The 21,378-nt window shown below is 33.5% G+C and overlaps 1 protein-coding gene across 1 annotated transcript in view; it reads left to right on the top strand.

Annotated features, from left to right (window-relative positions):
- Positions 1-8,567: 8,567 nt before the first annotated feature.
- Positions 8,568-21,378, top strand: part of LOC106110117 (inverted formin-2) — a 46,620-nt gene continuing 33,809 nt past the window's right edge. Inside the window, exon 1 of the mRNA XM_013291829.1 lies at positions 8,568-8,720. The gene's annotated coding sequence lies outside the window, so the exon portion shown is untranslated. The remainder of the gene's footprint in view (positions 8,721-21,378) is intronic.

Below are 21,378 nucleotides of genomic sequence, written 5' to 3'. Positions count from 1 at the left end.
GTTCAACAACTCTATTATCAAATTCTCAGTAGATTTCAACGATTTCAGGCTTGAACATAAAGATATCAAAATCACCGCTTTCTCACCACTCATTAATGTCAATTTAACGGCTACATTGTTATCAAAATTATAACCTAATGGCTACAACAATTAAATTGTTTTTATCTTCCATAGCATTTGCTCGCGACTCCGTCCGATGATAAAGAAATTAAAAAATACAGCCTATGTTACTCACAGATAAATTACCTTTAACGGTGAAATTTTTAAGCCCTATTCATTACAATTAAACAAAGCTTTCCTCTTTATAATATTAGTATAGATTAAACGATATAACGATTTACCACCATCCACCACCAGATTTCATGTCCAATTTGTGCTAAAACAGACTACGATATCTTAAAAAAACTACAGATCGCAATAACCTGTCGTTTAGGAACATAAGCTTATTGTTATCTCTTACTAGGAAAGTAAAAATTCTCGGCTAATGAACTAAACATATATAATAACTAGCTCGCGACTCCGTCCGCATGTAATTAAAAAAAAATAAGTACGAGGGTGAATCAAAAAGTTCTTACAAGTGCATATATATGAAACCTTTTTGGATCAAGTTCGATATTCAAATTAAAGAGTGTCTACCACACTACTCGTATATTTGTTCTATCCATCCTTTTCAACACTACAAACTCTAACAAACATCCATCCATCTGAATTTACACATTTATAATATTAGTAAGATTATTTGCATGACTGAAATATCTGTTGACGAAAATACACTTTCAGCTTTCAGGATTCTATTTTTTTCAATATACGTTACAAGTTTAACTCTTCAGGCGTATGTCACTGCATGCGGTAACCTTTTAGCAGCCGGTGGTAAAAAGTGACTGAAAGTGCAAAAACAACTGTTGACCTCTATCTGACCTTAGCACCAATTTAAAGACAAGTCTTGTAGATTCTACTAAGTAAAATATTGAATATTTTGTGTAAATAAAGAAACATTCTTACAAATAGCGTAAAAACTCTACTTGAGTAACTAGGCTTGATTTGATTTGTTTTCGGTTTAGCCGTTTAGGCTAAATTAGGGTAAATTTCTTCGGAATCAAATTCGATGAAATTTGGTATAGATGTAGAGGATAGTCTGGAAGAACACAGGCTACAAATCCACGCGGACGACGTCGCGGGCGAACGCTAGTAATATTATAAAGATGTGTTGTTAAATCCGCGTATCAACACATTATATCAACATATTGTTTTCCATTATCAGCTGATAATAGCGCATTAAAAATCCTATTATAGTAACGTAAGAGTTTTTGTGCACACTATGATAACAGGCGATAAGTGACGTGTCTATTATTTACGTTGTTTCCAAAAGAATCTAATAAGTACTTCATGCTAATATTATAAGTACGAAATTTTGGATGTATGGATGTTTATTTCATCTAACACGGCTCAACAGATTCTAGATTCTTTAATGCCCTTAGGTTATCTCAAAAAGCCCAAAACTCGGGCACATTTTATGGGAAACTAGCTTTCCTCCGCGACTCCGTCCGCTGAAATTAAAAAAAAATTAAAGTTAGTAGCCTATGTGTTCTTCCAGACTATACTCCAAATATGCCAAATTTCATTGAGATACATTAAGCCGTTCAAGTTACAAACTTAAACAAACATCCATCCATCTATCGACCTTTCGCATTTATAATATAAGTAAGATTTTATATAACAAATAATAAAAGCTTCCGTAACAAATAGGTATAAACAGTGTCCCATAATCATTGCCAGATGAGGCATTTAACACGTGTTCTCTACAATACAGTATGTATTTATATCCCGCACTCCGACTTCGAGTGGCACTTCCAGTTTTTATGTGTCTATTTACGGTGTTACCTCTCAAACAGTTAATGGAACATCTTTCTCAATTAAATTAAACTGTTGGAATTGTAGTTCTGATATATTTCAAGGTTAATTAATGCATTTAAACGTATATCGTTTTCTATCGTCTACAATCGTCGTCACATTTTTCGACTGCGATTCGTCTGCGTGGAATTTAAAAAATCTTAGTAAGTACCCAATGTTCTTCCATGTTATACATTTGTGCTAATTAATAGAGATCTATTAAGCCGTTTTGGAGATAGACATTAACAAACATTCATCCAAACATTTGTAATAAAATTAAATTACTGCGTCATGGGGATACCGTGCATCATTTCGATTCCAATGAAAGTTGGGTAATTCCTAATTGTTCCCAGTCATAAATCACGAATTAAATACGCACAATTGTGGACAATCTATATCATTGTTACTTGGTTACTATATCGATCGTTAGCAAGTGGGGAAAACCCAACCATGGTATTACTAAAACAACGTTCTTTTGTTATTGCATGTCACCCGCGAATTAAAGTTTGATTAGTTTGAAATTTTTATAGTTTTCTTTTGTTTAGAGTTCAAGGTTAGTTTAAATTTTAATGTATAGATTAACATCGTTTTATTTATTTTAATGTAGCGCTTATAACAAATAATTGTTCATTATCACGCAATATGAATCAATATTAATTTTAAAGTAATTTTTTTTATTACTCGAAACCCAATCCGAATGTAAATCATTAGCAAAGTAAATCAGCTATTTATATTTTAAAACTAGCTGCTGCCCGCGACTTCCTCCACGCAATATTAAGATAAAAAAGCCTATAACATGCCCGTCCGTGTGAGCTACCCTTCAGTGAAAGTCCGGTCGAAATCGGCCCAGCCATTTCGGAGATTACTCGGAACAAACGCGGCGTACAGACAGACAGACAAAAAAAATTAATGCGATTTTTGTTATCAGCAACGCAAATATATCATCTTCCCAATATCTGAAATTTTTCTTCTGATATTACAAACAGACACTCCAATTTTATTATATGTATAGATTACAGTCATACCTTTTTGGAAAGGAGGAGGGTGAGTATTAAACCGAATTTCTATATGAAGCGATTTGTGGCAAGCATTCTCTAGGATAGTCCACTCTGGAGTCTTTTTAGTCATTGTTATGTTCTGTCATACCACAAACATCTGTGTAAACTTCATCGGTAACGCTGACTAATATCTGTTTGTTTATGTTCTTGTCATATTCTGTATGATTGTACTGTTAAAAATAAATTACCCTGGCGTAAGAACTGGACATTTTAACACTGTCTTAATTATTGGAATTTTCAACATCTGACAGATTTAGAACGCACGCACTTTTGACTAAACAACCCCAGAACAGTTGTGTGATTGTCGATTGTTTAGTCCTACTAAAATCCGAGTAGTGTGCACACCTCCATATAAGCTAGAATCAAAGGGTGATTAAACGATGGTGCGATAGTTTAGGGTGTGCGCAATTTTAGTCAATAGGTTTGATAATTACTTATAAAAAAACATACGAATTGAGTACCTCCTTCTTTTGGGAAGTCGGTCAAAATGGGCCAAAGTCACGTCGATTGCTACGTCGATCTGTGATAAGTTTCTACTGGAAGGGTCAATGAATTATGTATTCGATCGTTTATTTCTTTAAATGAATGTCGTATCTAGGTTATTAGGTTTATGGTGAGATATGAACGGTTTTAATGTAAACTTTGATAAAGTGCATAATCTCACTTTTTTAATTTGATTTTTAATAGATAATTTCAGATATTTGAATACTAGCTTTCGCCTGTGACTTTTTTGCTGTGTATTTAAAAGAGACAAAATTAAATAGGCTATGTATTCTTATACTATGCTTTATATCTATGCAAAATTTCATCGAGATTCGTTCAGTGATTTAGGCTACAAACTTTATCAAAACATCTATCCATCTAAACTTTCGCATTTATAATATCAGAAAGATTGTAATGATATTAATATGAACAGTAGTAGAGATAAGAAAACATCTAATCCATTCGTTTTGTAAAACAGGATTTACGTAAGGGAATGGTTTAAGATATAACGGCTGATAGAGAGGTATAGAAGAGTACATACTGTGCCGACAAGGGCAAGATAATTTGCTAATATATAAATATAATTGTGAATTAAAACATAATTCTGTCACATCGCACAACAATAAGTTCTAATAAGGCGTACGGCCATGAAGCTGTGACTAATCTTTTCGATCCGGAACAGAACGCCTTTGGTTACATTTGAATCACTTTGCTTAGTAAAAAATTAATAAGCATTGTAACAGTATACTTAGTACAGTATAGTTTGTGGAGAATCTTGTCAACTAGTTTAAAATAATTTACCCCTTTTTGATAATTATTTTCCGACATTCAAAGTGTCATAGTTACGCTAAAACGGACAAACTGCAAAGCATACTCAGCTCAGCAAGCAGAAGTCAAATAAAATATTTAAAAAAAACTAATTAAAAATTCTCGACACGTACGCCCATTAAAACGCATCCGTCCCCATTACCAACTTCAAATGCGACTATCGAAATAGAAACAGGAACATTTTCAACTTTATTCGACTAAGAATAAGATTCATGACTTTTTAATTGAAACAAAACAAACAGTTTATATAACTTTGTGGAAATTGAAGTACAACAAAGTTTAGTGGGTTACTTAAATAAGCGTCAATGATACGATTTTGACGTTTATTTCCGTTGTCTTGGTGCTATATTCGTTTGTAGTATTTCTGTTTTATTTTTAAAATAAACTACTGAATGTTAAAAACAATTAATTCATAAAATATTATACAAATGTTAAGATAATATATTTTTTAAATTTTTACATTTAGGGTGAGGTTGGCAAATTGGAAATACTTTTTGATTGAAATAAGAATTATTTTTAAAACCCTCAGTACTCTAAGTTTTTGTGCACCGCCGCCCTTAGTAACTTAATCCCTATTTGACCTTCGTTAAGTGCTTATGTGTTTACATATTAAACATTTGTACAAAGGATCAGAATTCAATATTATTTGGATTAAACTACCACATAACTGTGTAGTAAAGTGCGCAGTTGGATGGGATACGAAACAATCGACAATCGCACCGCAGTTATGTGACAGTTTAGTCAAACGTGCGCTGTAAATGGAAACCAGACACTGATACTCCAAAATCACACTATAACAGTAGTTAATTACAATTTAAACCACAGAACAATAACAGATTTTGTTAAATGTAATCTTCAAAGGAAACGTTAGATGGCGCTGGAGTTTACATTGTAAATATGGTATATTAAAGTGGGTCATTAAATTAATTATGGTGGGAATGAATCAGTAGAGCTTTTGATCTATTCCCCGGCTGGTACAGTCCTTCGGGAACCCCGAACCCCACTATTTCGGGCTTGGTCGCGAAACACGCCGGTTCTCGACCATTTCCGGCATTTTAAGATTTCTTCTATTTCCAGATGGCATTTTAACTAACCACTCGGTCGACTATCTCGTATTTATGTTTGGTTGGTTATATATAGTAAAATATTGCTAACCGATATTATAAATGCAAGGGTTTAGGTGGATAGATGGATGAATGTTTGTAACAACAAATATATAGAACGGCTCAATAGACCTTGCTAAAATTTGGTATAGATATAGTACATTGTTCTTATTTCTACATGGACGGTATATTTATGTTACAAAAATAATACTTAGTAGGACCTAGATTAGGGTTTGTGATAGGTTTATATTTACAATATTGGTGATAATTAAATGGCGTCATATGGTGGCTTGAATGCCTTATGGTTAACCCTACAGAAGAGCAGTATTAGGTATCTAGGATTGTCTTAAATCTGTAATCTCTGTCTATAACTTTTGGATAGAGAAGTAAAATTATTATTTTAATAATTTTAATATCAACCCGCACGACCTCTAGCGGTCTAAAACATGAATAATGAATCTAAATATGACATGACATTAAGCTGGTTGTTAGATGACGCGACAACTAGAGACAGGCGCAGGACATAGAAAACGTTCAGCATAAATTGAATTGATGAAAATGTAGTCTAATAAAATAGACTAATAAATAATCATTTATATGCATTTTATTTATATTTATTCTTTTATTTATACTCTACTACTGTTTATTATGAGAAGTTGACTTTAACAAATAATACAAAACGTAAACACTGTTAGGCTTTAAAAACGTGAAGTCAGCGAGACTCTCAGTTATTACAGTTTTAACTAAAGCTTCGAACTGTGTTATAAAACTGCGTGTAGCTGGCTTAAGTATCTAGTTTAAATTATTTTCTAGAGTAATACACCTAGTAGGTATAATTGTTATCTTATAGCGCATAAGTTTATCAAAAAAAAGTTATTTAAAGAAGTATTTATGTAGTCATTAATTTAGATAATTTGTCAGTAGAAAACTATTTGACACAGATCAGCCAGCTTGGGGCGTGTGAACTATCGAAAGTGACCGAAAATGCGTTGAATAAACACAAGCCTCAAGCGTTGTTGTGGACAGAACTTTCCACTATTAGTTTTCGATTTGCTTTTGACATATCTTGTTAAAACTTATTAAAGCTGTATTGGTATAATTCACAAGTTGTTATAAGTCAAATATAACAATTGTTTTACTTATAACAATTAATAATCTAACAATATATCTTGTTTCATTCTTCACTCATATGTTCATTGTAAGTTTTATAATATTTTTAGCTGTACGTCATTACAGTAGAGGGATGTTATTAAATTAACTTCTAAATAACTTAGATACTTAGTCATAACATTTGAATAATCTTTATTATTACGTTTTGAATGGATAAAAACGAGTCTTGAAAATGAAAATATAAATCTCATTATTTCGTATAAAAAACTTTAAATTGATACTGACGTGTAAGTACAAATGTTATCTAAGTTTAACTTTGTACATAAGATGTGCTGCAGTTATTTGCAGAGTCAACCACAGATAGACTAAACCCTGCGTTAACAGTTAGCTTATAGCAAATTAACATAACCTAAATTCAAAGCACTATGGCGTCTTGGTTATTATCTATTATAATAATTTTTACTTACTGTACCTTTATTTCCATCTTATACTTCCTTTGGTAAAAAGACTTCAATATTTATCAATAGAACGGCAATAGAATTCTACTCTAATATAGAACTACATCGTTGTTAGAACAAAAATGTTTTGATAGAGACAGGAGGCGAGTGGTCGGACGGGGTCTGCGATGCCTCCCACGCGCAGCCTTGGCGCCAGCGCTTAGCCGCGCTAACTCCCGCACGGGCTTGACAATTTCATGCTATTTACTTAAAGTTGGCAAAATGTTTTACATAAGATCTTAAATTGAACTTTATGTTTTATATTTTCAACTTAATAGTATTTAGCGAATCATTTCTGCTTGATATTATTCATAACAAAGACACAGAGTCGTGTTTTTTTTATTTCCAAATGTAAAAGATGAGCTAAATTCCTCGAAAGTATAAATATTTTAACATCTAACGGCATCTTTAAACATATTGAATTGAATAAATAAATGAAAGTTGCACTAGATGTTCTTTTTTTTTAAATAACTAAGTAATATTTTTTTCTTGTCAATGTTTATTAAAACCGACTCCAATTTTGTTTTAACAAGGAATTAAATAATTTTAACTTTGCTTTGCTTTCTTTGTACCAATCTCATTACAATTGAGAGATGAGATAGTAATTTTAACGAACTTTAGACCTCTTAAGTTCCTTATCAGTGGAGATAAAAGCTAGGTCTTTGAGCGCGCCGCCTTTATTTATAGACCCGATGTTGTGATAAGAGCTCCTCTCTGTACCTTATCAATATAATGAGGTAGTATTATAATTAAATTTGTGCTGAAAAGCTTAATAAGTTTATTGTTTTTAAGATAAAACAAATTTCCAAATTATAAAAGAAATCTGTAAGTTTCTAAGTTAATTTAACTGAATGAAAATAAATTGTAAACCAAAAGTGTTTTTTTTTAATAAACTCTATTATCACAGTAATATTCTTTTGAAAAACATTGTTCGTTGAAGTATTATATTTTCAATTTGACAATAAAATTCTTTTATGTTACTTAAATCTCTCTTGGAATCCGACTCTAAGCTTTAAGCTGTCAATTTCTTGTTTACATCAAATCAAATAGACCTTCGATTTGTTTACAAAGCTTTTATATACAATCGCAATATAAGTTTGCACTTTCATCACTTTTCGCACTTCGCACATCTAACTTATGCAACTTAACAGTCCTAACACTATACATAGATAATTGGCACAATTGTTTCTTTTGCAATGCCATTATTTTATAAATAATGTTGCAAGTTCACGCCTCTAACTGATTGGTTATAGAAAAAATCAGATATATTTCTGTATTAGCTTTCGCCCGTGACTCCCTTGGCGTGTAATTAAAAACAAAAGTAAGTAGCCTAAGTGTTCTTCCAGACTATCCTCTATATTTATACGTAATTTCACCGAGATCCGTTCAGCAGTTTAGGCTACAAACTGTAACAAACATCCGTATAAAATTTTGCATTTACAATTCAGCGGGATATTTAATTTTTCTCTACTCTCAAAACATTTTGTACAACTACAGATAGTTAAGTCGAATAAAGTTAGATCAAGTGTTAAATATTTTAGTTAATCACGATACATTGTTACATAGTTCAAATCAATAATACCTTTGTTGCAGGTCTCAAAGGAATAACTGACTTAAAACAAACGGCGTAGAGTTCCAATTACAACGACACGACAATGTGATGTGAATCGACACGAAAAAATTGTGCTAGTGAGTGTTTGTGTTTTGTGGCCATGGTGCTGTCTTCATAGTGACGTCACGGATTATAATCGGTAAGTCGGATATAATATTGAACCATAAAGCTATAGCAAGAAGAACTAATTTTCATCGACAATGTACTGCTTCTGTTACGATAATGTTGTCTTATTTCTTCTTTGCGTACTTCTACTTTACTCTTTTGGTTTTTTGGGAATGATGTACTTGCAATTCTGGTCGGGTTATACGATGCAATTGTATGCGATTTATTTTAGTCGGATAATACATTTAGAAGCTATCGTCCGTCTTTTATTTTGTACTCCACAGTTACTATTGTTTATTAACAAGAAGTGAACAAACCGACGGAGTTATAACATGTTACACTGCGAACAGTTAGTAAGTACGAAACCTGCAAGCAACAAGCCGCTGCTTCGAACGTTACGCCTTGTAACGTCGATAACATTTTTAACTACGGCAAAGAATAATTTCAAATAGATACGTAACATCGTACTGTAAAGCTATTTCATTGTATTGAACAATCAAGTAAAATATTTAATCAATTACCGAGTTAGACTCCAACGAGTGGAACACCCGCGGTTAGCGAACCGGTAATTAACAACAACCAATTTAATGAACATGAAGGCCGACACAAACACGACAAGTAGCCAATATGTTGCGACACGACTATACTAACTTTATGTCTAGAGTGCATCAGACGTCCGTAGCTATTATCTACAGAGATTAAGTCTGAAAAACAAAAGAACGAAGCCAGATTTACAGTACACTGATCACCAAATTGTCCTTGTCCCTATGGGAGGTCGGCACATTATGTGCTCTTCCGTACTCAATCAGCCATCATACCAGAATTCACTACCTTCTTAAGCATATCTTCTTTCATGCAATCCATTCATACTTTCTTCGACCCTCCTCTACCTTTATCAACATTTGCTGTATTCTACTGATCCAAGACAAATATTAAATAACCATTTCAAAATACTACATTGTAACGTCTTTAGTTTAGCGTAGTTCTCAATGGTTTGCGATAAACAAAAATATACCAAAACTCCATTTCTGACTAATATTATCACTATGAAAGTTTAGATTGATGGATAGATGTTTGTTAGTTTGTAGCCTAAACGGCTTAACGGATCTGAAATTTGGAATAGATATAGAACATAGCCAGGAATAATACATAGGCTACTTATTTTTGTTTTTTCTACTAAATCCACGCGAACGACGTCGCGGGCAAAAGCTAGTATAGCTAGTATTATAAGTACTAAAGACAGCTTATGAAGATAGATACATTATTGTAGCTTTAGAAATAAATTGTAGTCACTTTTGAAGAATCTAACAAAGAAAAACTATAAACTAACTTGTGATGCCAATTAGATCACAAGTCATTTAAGTTTAGCAAATAAACAATCTGAGAATCTCAGGCGCCGAGTGTAGATCATAGGTCTGGACACTATATTTACCCCGACCCGTCAGAGAGGATGGAATGCCGATGCTGTGTCGTGGGATACGTCGGGGGAAGAATTAATTGCCTCGCAGAGTGACAGCTCTTCAATTGAACGCATAAAGAATTAATTGTCGTCTTCTCGGTCTATGTGTAAAAGTGTTAAAGGTACAGAATAATGGGCTTTAATTTTATCTGCTTAATTATTTAGAGTAACATCTTTATGTTTCTTTTAACTAACAAATAACTTGTATGATAATTACTAGCATTAAATCCCGCTAAAAGTTCTGACATCATTGTAGATGCCTTCAACTGAACAGTAATTTGAATGACGTTGAATCTTTTACTTCATCTGGAAGTTTAGTGTAGTGACAAAACAAAGATAGGAGTTTCTTTCTTGTTTACCTAAAAGCCCTAAGGTTCAGTAGGCAGCAACCTTCACCTGGTCGTCAGAACAGATGTTCTGGGGAATGCTGTCGGGTTTCGCAACACGCTGTATAAGGATAAAGGGGTCATTGCCACGCCGCGTGGCCTTTGCGCATGCGCCGGCGCCGGAGTACATTCTGCGTCCCGCCGCGCGTTAATATTGCTGTTAACACGTTTACACGACAATATCCGCGCCCTAAAGTACCGAGGTCGATATGCAAAGGTCTCGAATTATAAGCAAAAGGCTTAATTATTGCTTACAGTTGTGGTCAAATTGATAAGAAAGGGAATTTAATTGAAGGAAACTGTAAAGCAACTTGTTCTTTAACACATTTCCTCAATAATCTAACTCAGATATGAAGCATTCATGTAATTTTTTTTTCACAGATGCTATAAATTTTATTAACTAAGTAATACTAAGCTCTTGATTCCTAGAAGTAATCGTTTTAAGATGAGTCGAACAATAAGTAACCCACGCTACATCTGAGCACTTGACCGTGACCCGGTTAGCTAGGCGTGCCGCGCGGCGCCGCCTGCTAAAGGATAAACACTGTAATATTGTTAATAATAAACTGTTTGTTGCAAATTATGACGTCAACAACAACTGTTGGATACAATTTATGGCACGTGTTAGTCATATATCTGAGTTGGCGCCAATTTTATTGTAACAAGGTTGACCACCCCTGGTTTTCATTACCTATTTAACCATATCTTGCAAATCTTTGGTACAATGCTGAATGGTACCAATATACGAAGCATGTAGTAATAAGTATATCCCGAAGAAAAGTCAGCAATAGTGGTACAGTCGCTGCCAGTTACTGATTTCTGTGGTACGAAGATGAATGGTACGAAATATGTAGTACAGTCACGTACTGTGGTGTTCCATGTTGGTACAGCTAGAAACAATGTTGCAGTCGCTTTCAGTAGCTGATTTCTTTAGTCCAATTCTGAATAGTACGAAGTATGTAGTACAGTCAGGTCCTGTGAAACATTCCGCTATAGTCAGAAACCATCGTAGAGTAGCACAAACACGTGGCAGGGGTACAGTCAGCTACAATGGTGAATCAACGAACACCCACGCGACACTTGCTAAAAATACTTAACAGAAACAAATTCTGAGAATTAAATATAATTCAACTTGTATGCGTCAAGTTATTGACAATAAGTTATTATTGTTTTTAATTGACCTTGACAATCTGCCTTCAGAAAATGGACATATGTATTATTAAATTTAGGTTTTTATAACTTTACTATTCGAGGTAGAAAATCGATGAAAATATTCAGTAATGAGGAAGGAAAATTTAATATATTTAATTTGATCATAACTTTTATTAATTTCTCTACTCGTAAGAATTAAAATAAACAAAATGAAACAAGCGTAACTAATAGTAGCTATAAAAGTTCGTTAAGAAAACTCAGTACAAACAAGTTTTCTCTTTTATGCCGATTAAAGGACTCATTAGCGCATAAGGATGTCATATCTATCGATGAATTATATCGATGTTGATAAAATTTTTTAAAAAATGTTTCTCGTTTATAAAAAAACCGTGATTAATAATGATAAAGTCAATAATTCGTTATTAAAGTAATGTTCTTATTATTAAACAGAAAAATTTGTAACAACTTGAGATTTTGCGAAACTTGAGTTATTTCAGTTGTCAGTTCAAGATGTGCATTTTGTAAGAATGAATTTTGTATGTCACTTATTACGAACGTTGCAAAAATCTTTTGACATTGGTTTTAAGCACTTTAAATAAAAGTTGCATTTGAATTTTAGGATTTTAATTATTTATTTATATTTATTACTATAGGCAATAGTATGAACAGTTCACATAATAGTAACTTTTGTACAAAAATAAATAATATAGGTTGATAAAGAAATATAATGTTTATCATAATGTTATTCGTTTTCGAAATAGTGAAACCTGTTTATTTAACAGATTAGCCGTTAAATGTTAAACTGCAAGCAAACACGATGGCTGCGAAAGTCAACGGCCTTGACTTATCTAAGGTATGTGAGTATGAATTGACATTTTAATTTTGTTTACCATAAATATATCAGGTTCTAGTTTAAAGGGTTTGCCCTATTGATGACATTAGAATGTTTTTTTATGTTGGATTAGTATGAAATATTTGATAAAATTTAATTATAAGGACAACAAACTTCGATTTTTATGACAACGTAAATTACTAATTGTAACTATTATTTGTCTTGATTACTGAGTGTTCATTCTTATTAAACTATTTTCTTAATAATACGTAAAGTAATAGTTTTGGTGATAATGTTCAAATATATTTCTTACCGACCTTAATTACTTGACTGGTTCTTTAATGATTTACCTTAACGTTCACAAGTTTATCCATTCTAATAACATACGTGTTTCTCAAATACACTCAATAACATAAAGTCATACATCTAGTGTGTACACGACCTTGAAATGTTATTTCGAAAGTATATTTTGCAATACAATTTCAAAATATCGATATGACATATCGACATCACTATAAAAGTTCACTTGACATGAGATGAGATCGATATAATTAAAAAGCAGTTCTTTAGCGTACTGATTAATGCATTAGTTAGAGGAACAGTTTTTTTTATAACGATATAAAAAGTTTTAACGTCTAATGAGCATGTTTACTATATATACAGTCACGGCAATGCGCGGTGTTCAGAATAACACGAAATTCCACCTTTTACAAATAACCAGTTAGACAGCAGTAAGCTGTTAACGGAAATTTAATGAAAAGCCCTGTACAATTGAGCGTCCTTTTTCATACACAAAGGCATCTTATTGTTATTGTTCTGCGTCGTCCTAATGCGTATAAAACATTCAAACAACCGTAGCCTTTAAGATGGGACACCGACATATTCCCTGATTGTACTTGTTGATACACTTTCTCTGCATAAAGTTGTGATATTTGCTTTGCTTTAAAAGTGCTGATAGCACGATATTCAAAAGTATGTAGTTATATTGCAAAAGATAGATAATTAATATGCAGGATTAATAATTAACTTATGGTTTAAGTGATCTTGACACCGAAGCTTCACGTATTTCACAACATTTTGGCTAACTGTTTATTACTGATAGTAAGGGGGAATTTATGCTAAAGTGTAGTACCAGAACGCGGTAACTGACAAAGTACCAATCGAATGCATGAATACATTTCTTCGAACAACGGTAAGACAGTGCCAAGGTATTTGAGGGCTAGCGTGTCCCGCATGCTAGCACAATCGATGACGTCACGCAACACGTAGCTACAGAAGCGATCACTCGAAGACCGACGCCTTCCGAGAAAGCGCCTACCAAAAGCTTTATATTGCACTCTACTTAATGACTGTATATTCGGTACTGGACAATATTGTTTACGTTATAGTCACGTCTGTTGAGAAATGGGTCAAATAAATGACAACAATAAATGTGCTAATTTCTTTAGCAAAATAAACTGATATTTCGTTAGTCATGGAATAAATTAATATTTATTGGATAATTAGAGCGTATAAAGTTTTTTTTACGTTTCAACTAGCAATTTTAAATCGAAAATCTTTCTTTAATTCTAAAAAATAACAAAACCACTTAACTATGTATAAAATAAGTCTCACATCATTGCATATAAAAATGCATCTTGTTAAAATTAAAATAATTCCCAGGTCAATAGACAAGTTATATAACAAACTATACAATACAGCACTGCTATTAGTATGACACGTATTATTTGGGTTTCATTCAGTCGTCAGTTCAATTACGTGAGGCGCATAATGATCGGCCGATATTTGGTGTCGAATGACGCGACAGCAACGCGCATCGTTACACGCACAAGTATTATAATTGATAGTTCCGAGAATGAAGCCGTTAAATTTAACTTATGCAACTATGACGGTAGAATAATTCGTCTACAAGATATAATAATATTTAAAAAATATAAATAGTAACTATAGCATTGTTCTTGAATAATTCTCCGTCAATTATATACTTTCAAAAATACTGGCCACAAATAAAATATTAAAACGGCTTAGGTCGGAAAACATATTTCAACAGTGGTGGTGCCCGCTTTAACATCTTAGCACGAATGGGCCGGCACGCCCGGTGCAATACCACGACCACACAGAAGACAGGCGTGAAGTGGAAGTAATTCCGTGTTTCCTCTGATGAGTGTGGTGCCGGAGGCCTAATTTAAGTCCCTTTCTCTCTACCACCCTCTTCTTATAAGGAGAGGATGGGAAGATGGAGTGGATTTGACGGTGGAGGAGAAGCATAGGAAGGGGAGATATCCTCTTTATGTGCGTCTCCTCCTCTGTCGGACACGGGTAGGCAACGCATCTGCAATTGCGGATGTCTATGGGCAGCGGTCGCTTCGCCATTTTGGCGGATTCAGGTGGCCGCTTGCTCGTTTGCCACCTTATATTATAAAAAAAAACACATAAAAAAATCGTTAACCAAATCTAACTAATTTATTAGGCGTATTGTTAAAGAGGCATCGAAAACAAAGCAAAACAATTATCAACAATCAAGATATCGGTGCGCAAGTCGTGGCAATAAATCTGCACACAGGCGATATGTCAGCGGGCGCCATTAATCTATTGTACATACTGGGAACGAACCAAGGACACCCGGTCCGTCGAGACATATTCAAATACAAGCTGCTTCTGCTTATGATTATTGTAACCGATTGTGGCATCAGAAACTAACGCAGTAATTAAAATTAAATCTGACAATTGTTTTTGAATTGAAAGTTAAAAAGGTGTTGTTTGTTTATGTGGTCGTTGCTTGCTTAATTTTATGGCTAGAAAAAAGAAAAATAAACATAACAGTGTACTCCACATTAACTTATAAGAGAAAGTTTCTGTATTGTTATATTTTATGTATTAGTTAAAAGCTTGCTGCTTACATGAAAGTTTTTAAGGACTTTGACACTACTATTGGTGTATTTACAATAATAATTAACTGATTTTCTATATTTTAAAATCAAAGTAGTGTTAAAATTTTTGAACAAGGAAATCATTCGGCAATTTAATAATGGCGCTAGTATCGCCGAGGCGCGCGACGCCCACGCCACGTAATTGCTCTCTTGTTAATGGCAATTAGCTCACAACTGGCGCTGTGACGTCACCAAATAGCAATCGCTTACATAGTCTAGAAACAATAACTAAAACTAGACAAGACTACTGCTAAGAGCGGACGCACAACTTTTGTGCGATTGTCGATTGTTTTGCAGACAATTCAACTGTTTAGTTGCACAACTAAATATCGAGTAGTGTTCACCTCCATATAAGCTCATAGGAATCAAAGCGAGACTAAACGGTTGTGCGATAGTTTAGTTTAAGGTGTGCGGACGCTCTAAAAGTAACATTAATGGACAAAATCGACAATTCAGATAGCATAATGTGTCAATCTGTTAATGTCTATACTATTATAATAAAGCGTAAACACGCAACAAAGAATTATTATTGGCATGTCAGCAATCACAACATATTTATGAATAATTCCTTTTTTTAATAAAAAAGCCCTACACTTGCGTCACGCCTTAGGCTATATATTTTAACGCCATTAAACTTAGGGGGTAAATTTTGGATAAAAACCCTAATGTGGGAAAGAGACCATAAGTTGCTGCCAACATCAAGAAAGCAATTGTCATTTGTGCATTTGAATTTTGACATTTCATGCGGATAAAGCCGCACTGGAACAGCTAGTAATAAATAAGTTAATAAACGTTACAGATTTATTGATTTATCAACAGTTTTTTGACACAAGTGTGTCATTATTAAACCATTCAGTTAGTAACAATAAAATAACGGAATAGCTTTTAATCTCGGAATTTCTTTATGAGGAATTTAATGTCCTGTGTAGACATTAAATATTGTCTAACGGCTATAGCCGTTACTAAGTCAATGACCTTGCTGGAAACCGCCAAACATCTTTGTAACTGGATACATCAACTCTGTTACTTTACTGTGTTGTTAATTCGTCAAACTGATAAGATTTATTGTTGACAAAATTACTGTAAACGACCTTAATGGAATCACTTACTCGTAGTTTTTGTTTTCAATAAATTTTCAAAGAAATATATAATCAATTAGGTTATCTTATCACGTTTATGTGAATCGCACTTATTTTTGATTGTCCGCTCTTTGCACTGCTCTTTGAACTTCCTATATCAGGAAAGTGATGATTATTCACAGTATATTTTATCAAGTCCATAGGTCTCATAACTTTTTTTTATTGTTTTATCAATTTATTTAATTAATTGCCTTTTATTAGAATAGTATAGTGTTAACTGAAATTATATATTATTTGTATTATAAAATCATTCGCTAGATATATGAGTTACTCTTTGACAACTTTTTTGCTTCCTAACCTACCATTGTCAAAGCTTTTCACGACTTCGATCTTTTCGTTTTCTCCGCTTTAAGATGCATTCTTATGAAATAAAAGGCCAAAAAATATAAGGAATTCGATCGGGGCAAGTGTCAGGATCGTCTGAATGGGTGGCGGTTAAATCCGTCTGAAAAAAGACGTTCGGAAATAGTCGTCGGTCTGCAACGCCGCGTGCCGCGTGCCGGGCGGTGTTTCCGAACGCACCTGTCATCCGCCATTATAAAAACAATGACAGATATTTTGGCGGGAAAAGTTTACGGAAACTGTGGTAATTGGACAATTTTATCAATTTATTCTTGATTTTAGAGGTATAATTGGTTTTTATTTATTGTATTTTCGAATATGGGTAACTATTCATAGTTACATCACTGTTAACTTTATTTATCTAATAAATTATTAGTAATTAATTATCGAAATGTCAAAACGTCATTCATGTTGTTTTAATTTATTATATTTTATCACAAGTTTGTAGAAATTTACGCAGCATTTTATGTTCTTAAAAATACTATTTTCCTTAATTCGTCGTTTAACATGACTGATATTTCCGAGACGCCGACGCAATCGGCTCTTCAACTCTTCATAAATTGTTCGAAATGGTTTTCCATATGCTTATCAATATTTTGCCTCACACGTTCGTATAAACAATAAATTGAAACAAAATTACTCTTCGATTTGTACTAAGAATTTTTGATTTGGTGATGTTTAAAATATCGAGTTAATCTTATTAAGATTTTTACAAACATATTGCAATATAATCATACCCGTGACCCGTCAGATTGTAATCAGAACGGGTTTACACTTATACGTTGATGAGGACGTCGACCGTGATCGTGCCCACATCAATTACAAACAAACTGACCACAGCATTATATGTAGATATATATTTACTCTGTCTAATCGATCCATGTCTTATACGTGACAGGCATAGAGTCTTAAATAGTAAACCGGATGTAAAAATAATTCTACGAGGTAAGAACTTGCAGGACCCATTTTAAATTATAACAATTCTAATATAATTTGAATTGAATTATATTATATATCAGCCAGTAATAAATAAATCAGAATAAAATTAGTATGTGAGAAAACTTTACAACTGAGAATGGCGTGAACCAAGAAAAGTATCAATTATTTTTAACTTATTCACATGATTTTCTGCCTATCCCGTTAGATCACGGACATGGGCATTTTTACCTTTTTAGTTTAGTATCAATGCTATAAATTATAAATCTATTGCGTCGCAGCCATGAGAAAGGGCGAGCCCTTATTAGGGCTCCAGTCGCCATTGAGATTTATGTGACGGCCCCGTATCTGCGGCGCGCTGTCAATTGAATAATATGGCCGATTCCCGCCAACTAATGTCCAGAGTTGCCAGTGCGAAAATTATATTAAATTAGTAGATTATCTCTGGATTATGATTGGATGTTATTGTCTGTTGATTAAAGTCAATGAAAGTGATTTTGTAATATTTATTTCTATTGAGTATAGCGACAGAATATTTCAGTAAATTGTTTTGTTTTGTCTTCTGACGAAGCATTTAAACTAAATGACACTATTGGAGGAGAATAGTTTGCAGTCCAACAAAACGTCCTTACTGATGGAAATTGCGTCGTGGCCAACCTTGACCTAAATTTGTGCGATTGCCTTAACTTTTCACTAACAAAGGCATAAGAATTTGTATTTTTTATAGATTTGTTTTTAGCTATAGTGATATTAACAATTTAACAATCGACTGATGACATAAAGATGCGCAATTCTTACAGCATTTCAAACATCCGAGGCCCGGCGGCGGTAACCGGTTGCCTTGACTAATCAGTTAGCGTTCACTCTCACTGTCCGATAACGATGGGAAAGCACTTTATGTTATCGTTTGGGAAACGTATGAAACATATTAGTGGGGGAAAATATTTAGTAATAACGCGCGACTTCGTCCACTTGATATAAAAAAAGTATAACCTATGTTGCTCACTGTTAACGTAGCTTTTTAATGGTGAAAGAATTTTTGAAATCTGCCCAATAGTTTTTGAGTTATTTACACAGATACAAAAATACAAATCTTTCCTTTTTATTATATTAGTATAAATATAGATAACCATATTGAGAATATCCTCCCGATTTTTTTAGTCTGTTAAAAGATATTTTCTAATAACATATATAAAACGGTTTAATTCTTCAAAAGGTTTAATTAATGAAAACTTTTAAATTAAACAATTTGTTAAGAGATAAGTGCTAATATATGATAATAAAGCTTTTTTCTATTGATAATAATTTATTCTTACTATACAAGCACTTGCATTGCAAACGTGTTGCAAAAACTTTTAGACTTGTTAGGTGCCAAACGACTAATTGAGGTGTGGTTTTTGATTTAATTAAAACTGCCAGTGTTTTAATGATTCTCTCTTACTTAGAGTACCATTTTGATTCTAAAAAGAGTTTTAAAAAAGTAAATATTTGTTTCTAAGAATAGTAAATTTAGTGGCTTTCCTTATGATTCAATTCTGTGTTATTCGTAAAGAGATACTATTCGGCATACAAATTCAATTAAGTTACAAGGAACAAATTGTGAGTAAAAAAAACATCTATGGTGGTATTTGTTAAGTGTTGTGATTTCTAAAATCTACTTTATTAACAGGAAATGTAGTCCAAAGTTTTCTATGGCGAATTTTAATTAAACCAATGAAGGCTCCACTCTCGTTTGGCCGCGGGCGATAACGAAGTCTTTCTCACTTAAAGTGATGTGATTTCGTCAGTGACCGACATCCGGTCGATTATGTTTACTATTCATTGACGTTCTTAAAGTCAGTAACACACATGGCGTGAAAAGTTTAGGATTCCAATTGTCAAATATTTAAATCACTTTATAATAGTTTTTTTTACATATGGGGGAGTAAACAGATGAAGGAAGGAAGTTGAGCGAGGCGACGCGAAGACAACCCTATAACAGATTTGCGATGCCGATGGGAGCATTAGTTTTTAGATTTCTCATGTATTAATATTATACCTAACTTACTTTCCTATGTCAATAGAGCTGTATGAACATTGATTTCGTAAAGAAACTTTAGTTTTATTTTTAACACCACTTTTCTGGTTCGAACATTAACTAATTCCTGATTTAGAATACTGTTCTGAATATAAGGGTTATTTTAAATTTGTCCTCGTCCTCGGTGTATCACCAGCTTTAGGGTGATCGCAAAAACTGACCCAAATGATGTTTGAGCTCGAGCGAAGGTGAATGACATTGCCGAGCTACGCATGTGCTCACTGCTCATTGCTCCCTACTCACTTAATGAGTACTTTTCATTTCATTTAATACATCACAATTTTTACTATCGCTTAGTGGTGGAGCCTGCTTTAACATCTTCGCACGAATGGGCCGGCTCGCCTGGTGGAAAACCACGACCACACAGAAAACAGGCGTGAAGTGGAAGCAATTCCGCGTACAGTCTGATGAGTGTGGTGCCGGATGCCTAATTTAAGTCACTTTTCCTTTCTACCCTTTTCTTGAGAGGAAAGGATGGGAAAGAAAAGTGGATTTGTTGGTGGAGGAGACGCATAGGAAGGGGAAATGTCCACTTTATGTGCGTCTCCTATTGAGTCAATTAAAGGTAGGCAACGCATCTGCAATTGCGGATGTTTATAAGCAGCGGTCGCTTTCCATTTCAGTGGATTCGGGTTGCCGCTTGCTCGTTTGCCACCTTATATTATAAAAAAAAAGTGTAGATAATCGATTCCTAATAGAGTCCAATAGGACCACAAAAATAACTAGCTATTTCAAACCAAGAAGGGAAATAAAGTCCTGAACACAAGTTGGAGGAAATGTAGTGAAAACCATCGAAATCATAATAATTTGTAACTCCTTGTCTATGACAAAAATGTTTGGCGTAGACCATAAAACTGATGGGTAATCACAGCCAATTAAATGGACAATTTCATGTAATTTACAAGCAATCGATACGAAGCAACCTCTAGTTACGTCTGCAAATAGCGTGAACGACATACTGAGCTATGTCTCGCATAACAAGATACATGTTACTAATTAATATGTCCGCGCCTGTCACTTATGTGGCCCTCTGTGCACAATTTATAGCGAATTCTATGCGTTATGGTGATTAACTAAGATGTTTTAGATCTTTCGATTTATTGTCTTGTTGTTTGTATTCAAATATAATTACAATTTTAGAAATAAGACAATTACGTTACATTTTTATTGAATAAAAAAAATTTTAACTAAAAAAAAACTTTTTTTAAAATATTACAACAGTTCTGGCAGTTTTAATTGAACAAAATAAATTTTAACTAAAAAAAATATTTTTGTACTTTTGCATACACACTGTTATAACTAGATAGTTCGAATCTTCAGTTAAAACTGTTATAGACTCAAACTATGACAAATTATGAGTCCAACTTAAACTCTGAAAAATCTAATATAAGAGCGTGCGCCCACCTTAAACTAAACAATCGACAATCGCACAACCGTGT

The sequence above is a fragment of the Papilio polytes genome, unplaced genomic scaffold (assembly GCF_000836215.1).
Source record: "Papilio polytes unplaced genomic scaffold, Ppol_1.0 DF820844.1, whole genome shotgun sequence".
Taxonomy (NCBI): Eukaryota; Metazoa; Arthropoda; class Insecta; order Lepidoptera; family Papilionidae; genus Papilio; species Papilio polytes.
The sequence above is the reverse complement of the archived record's forward strand: the minus strand, read 5'-3'. Positions and strand labels throughout refer to the sequence as shown.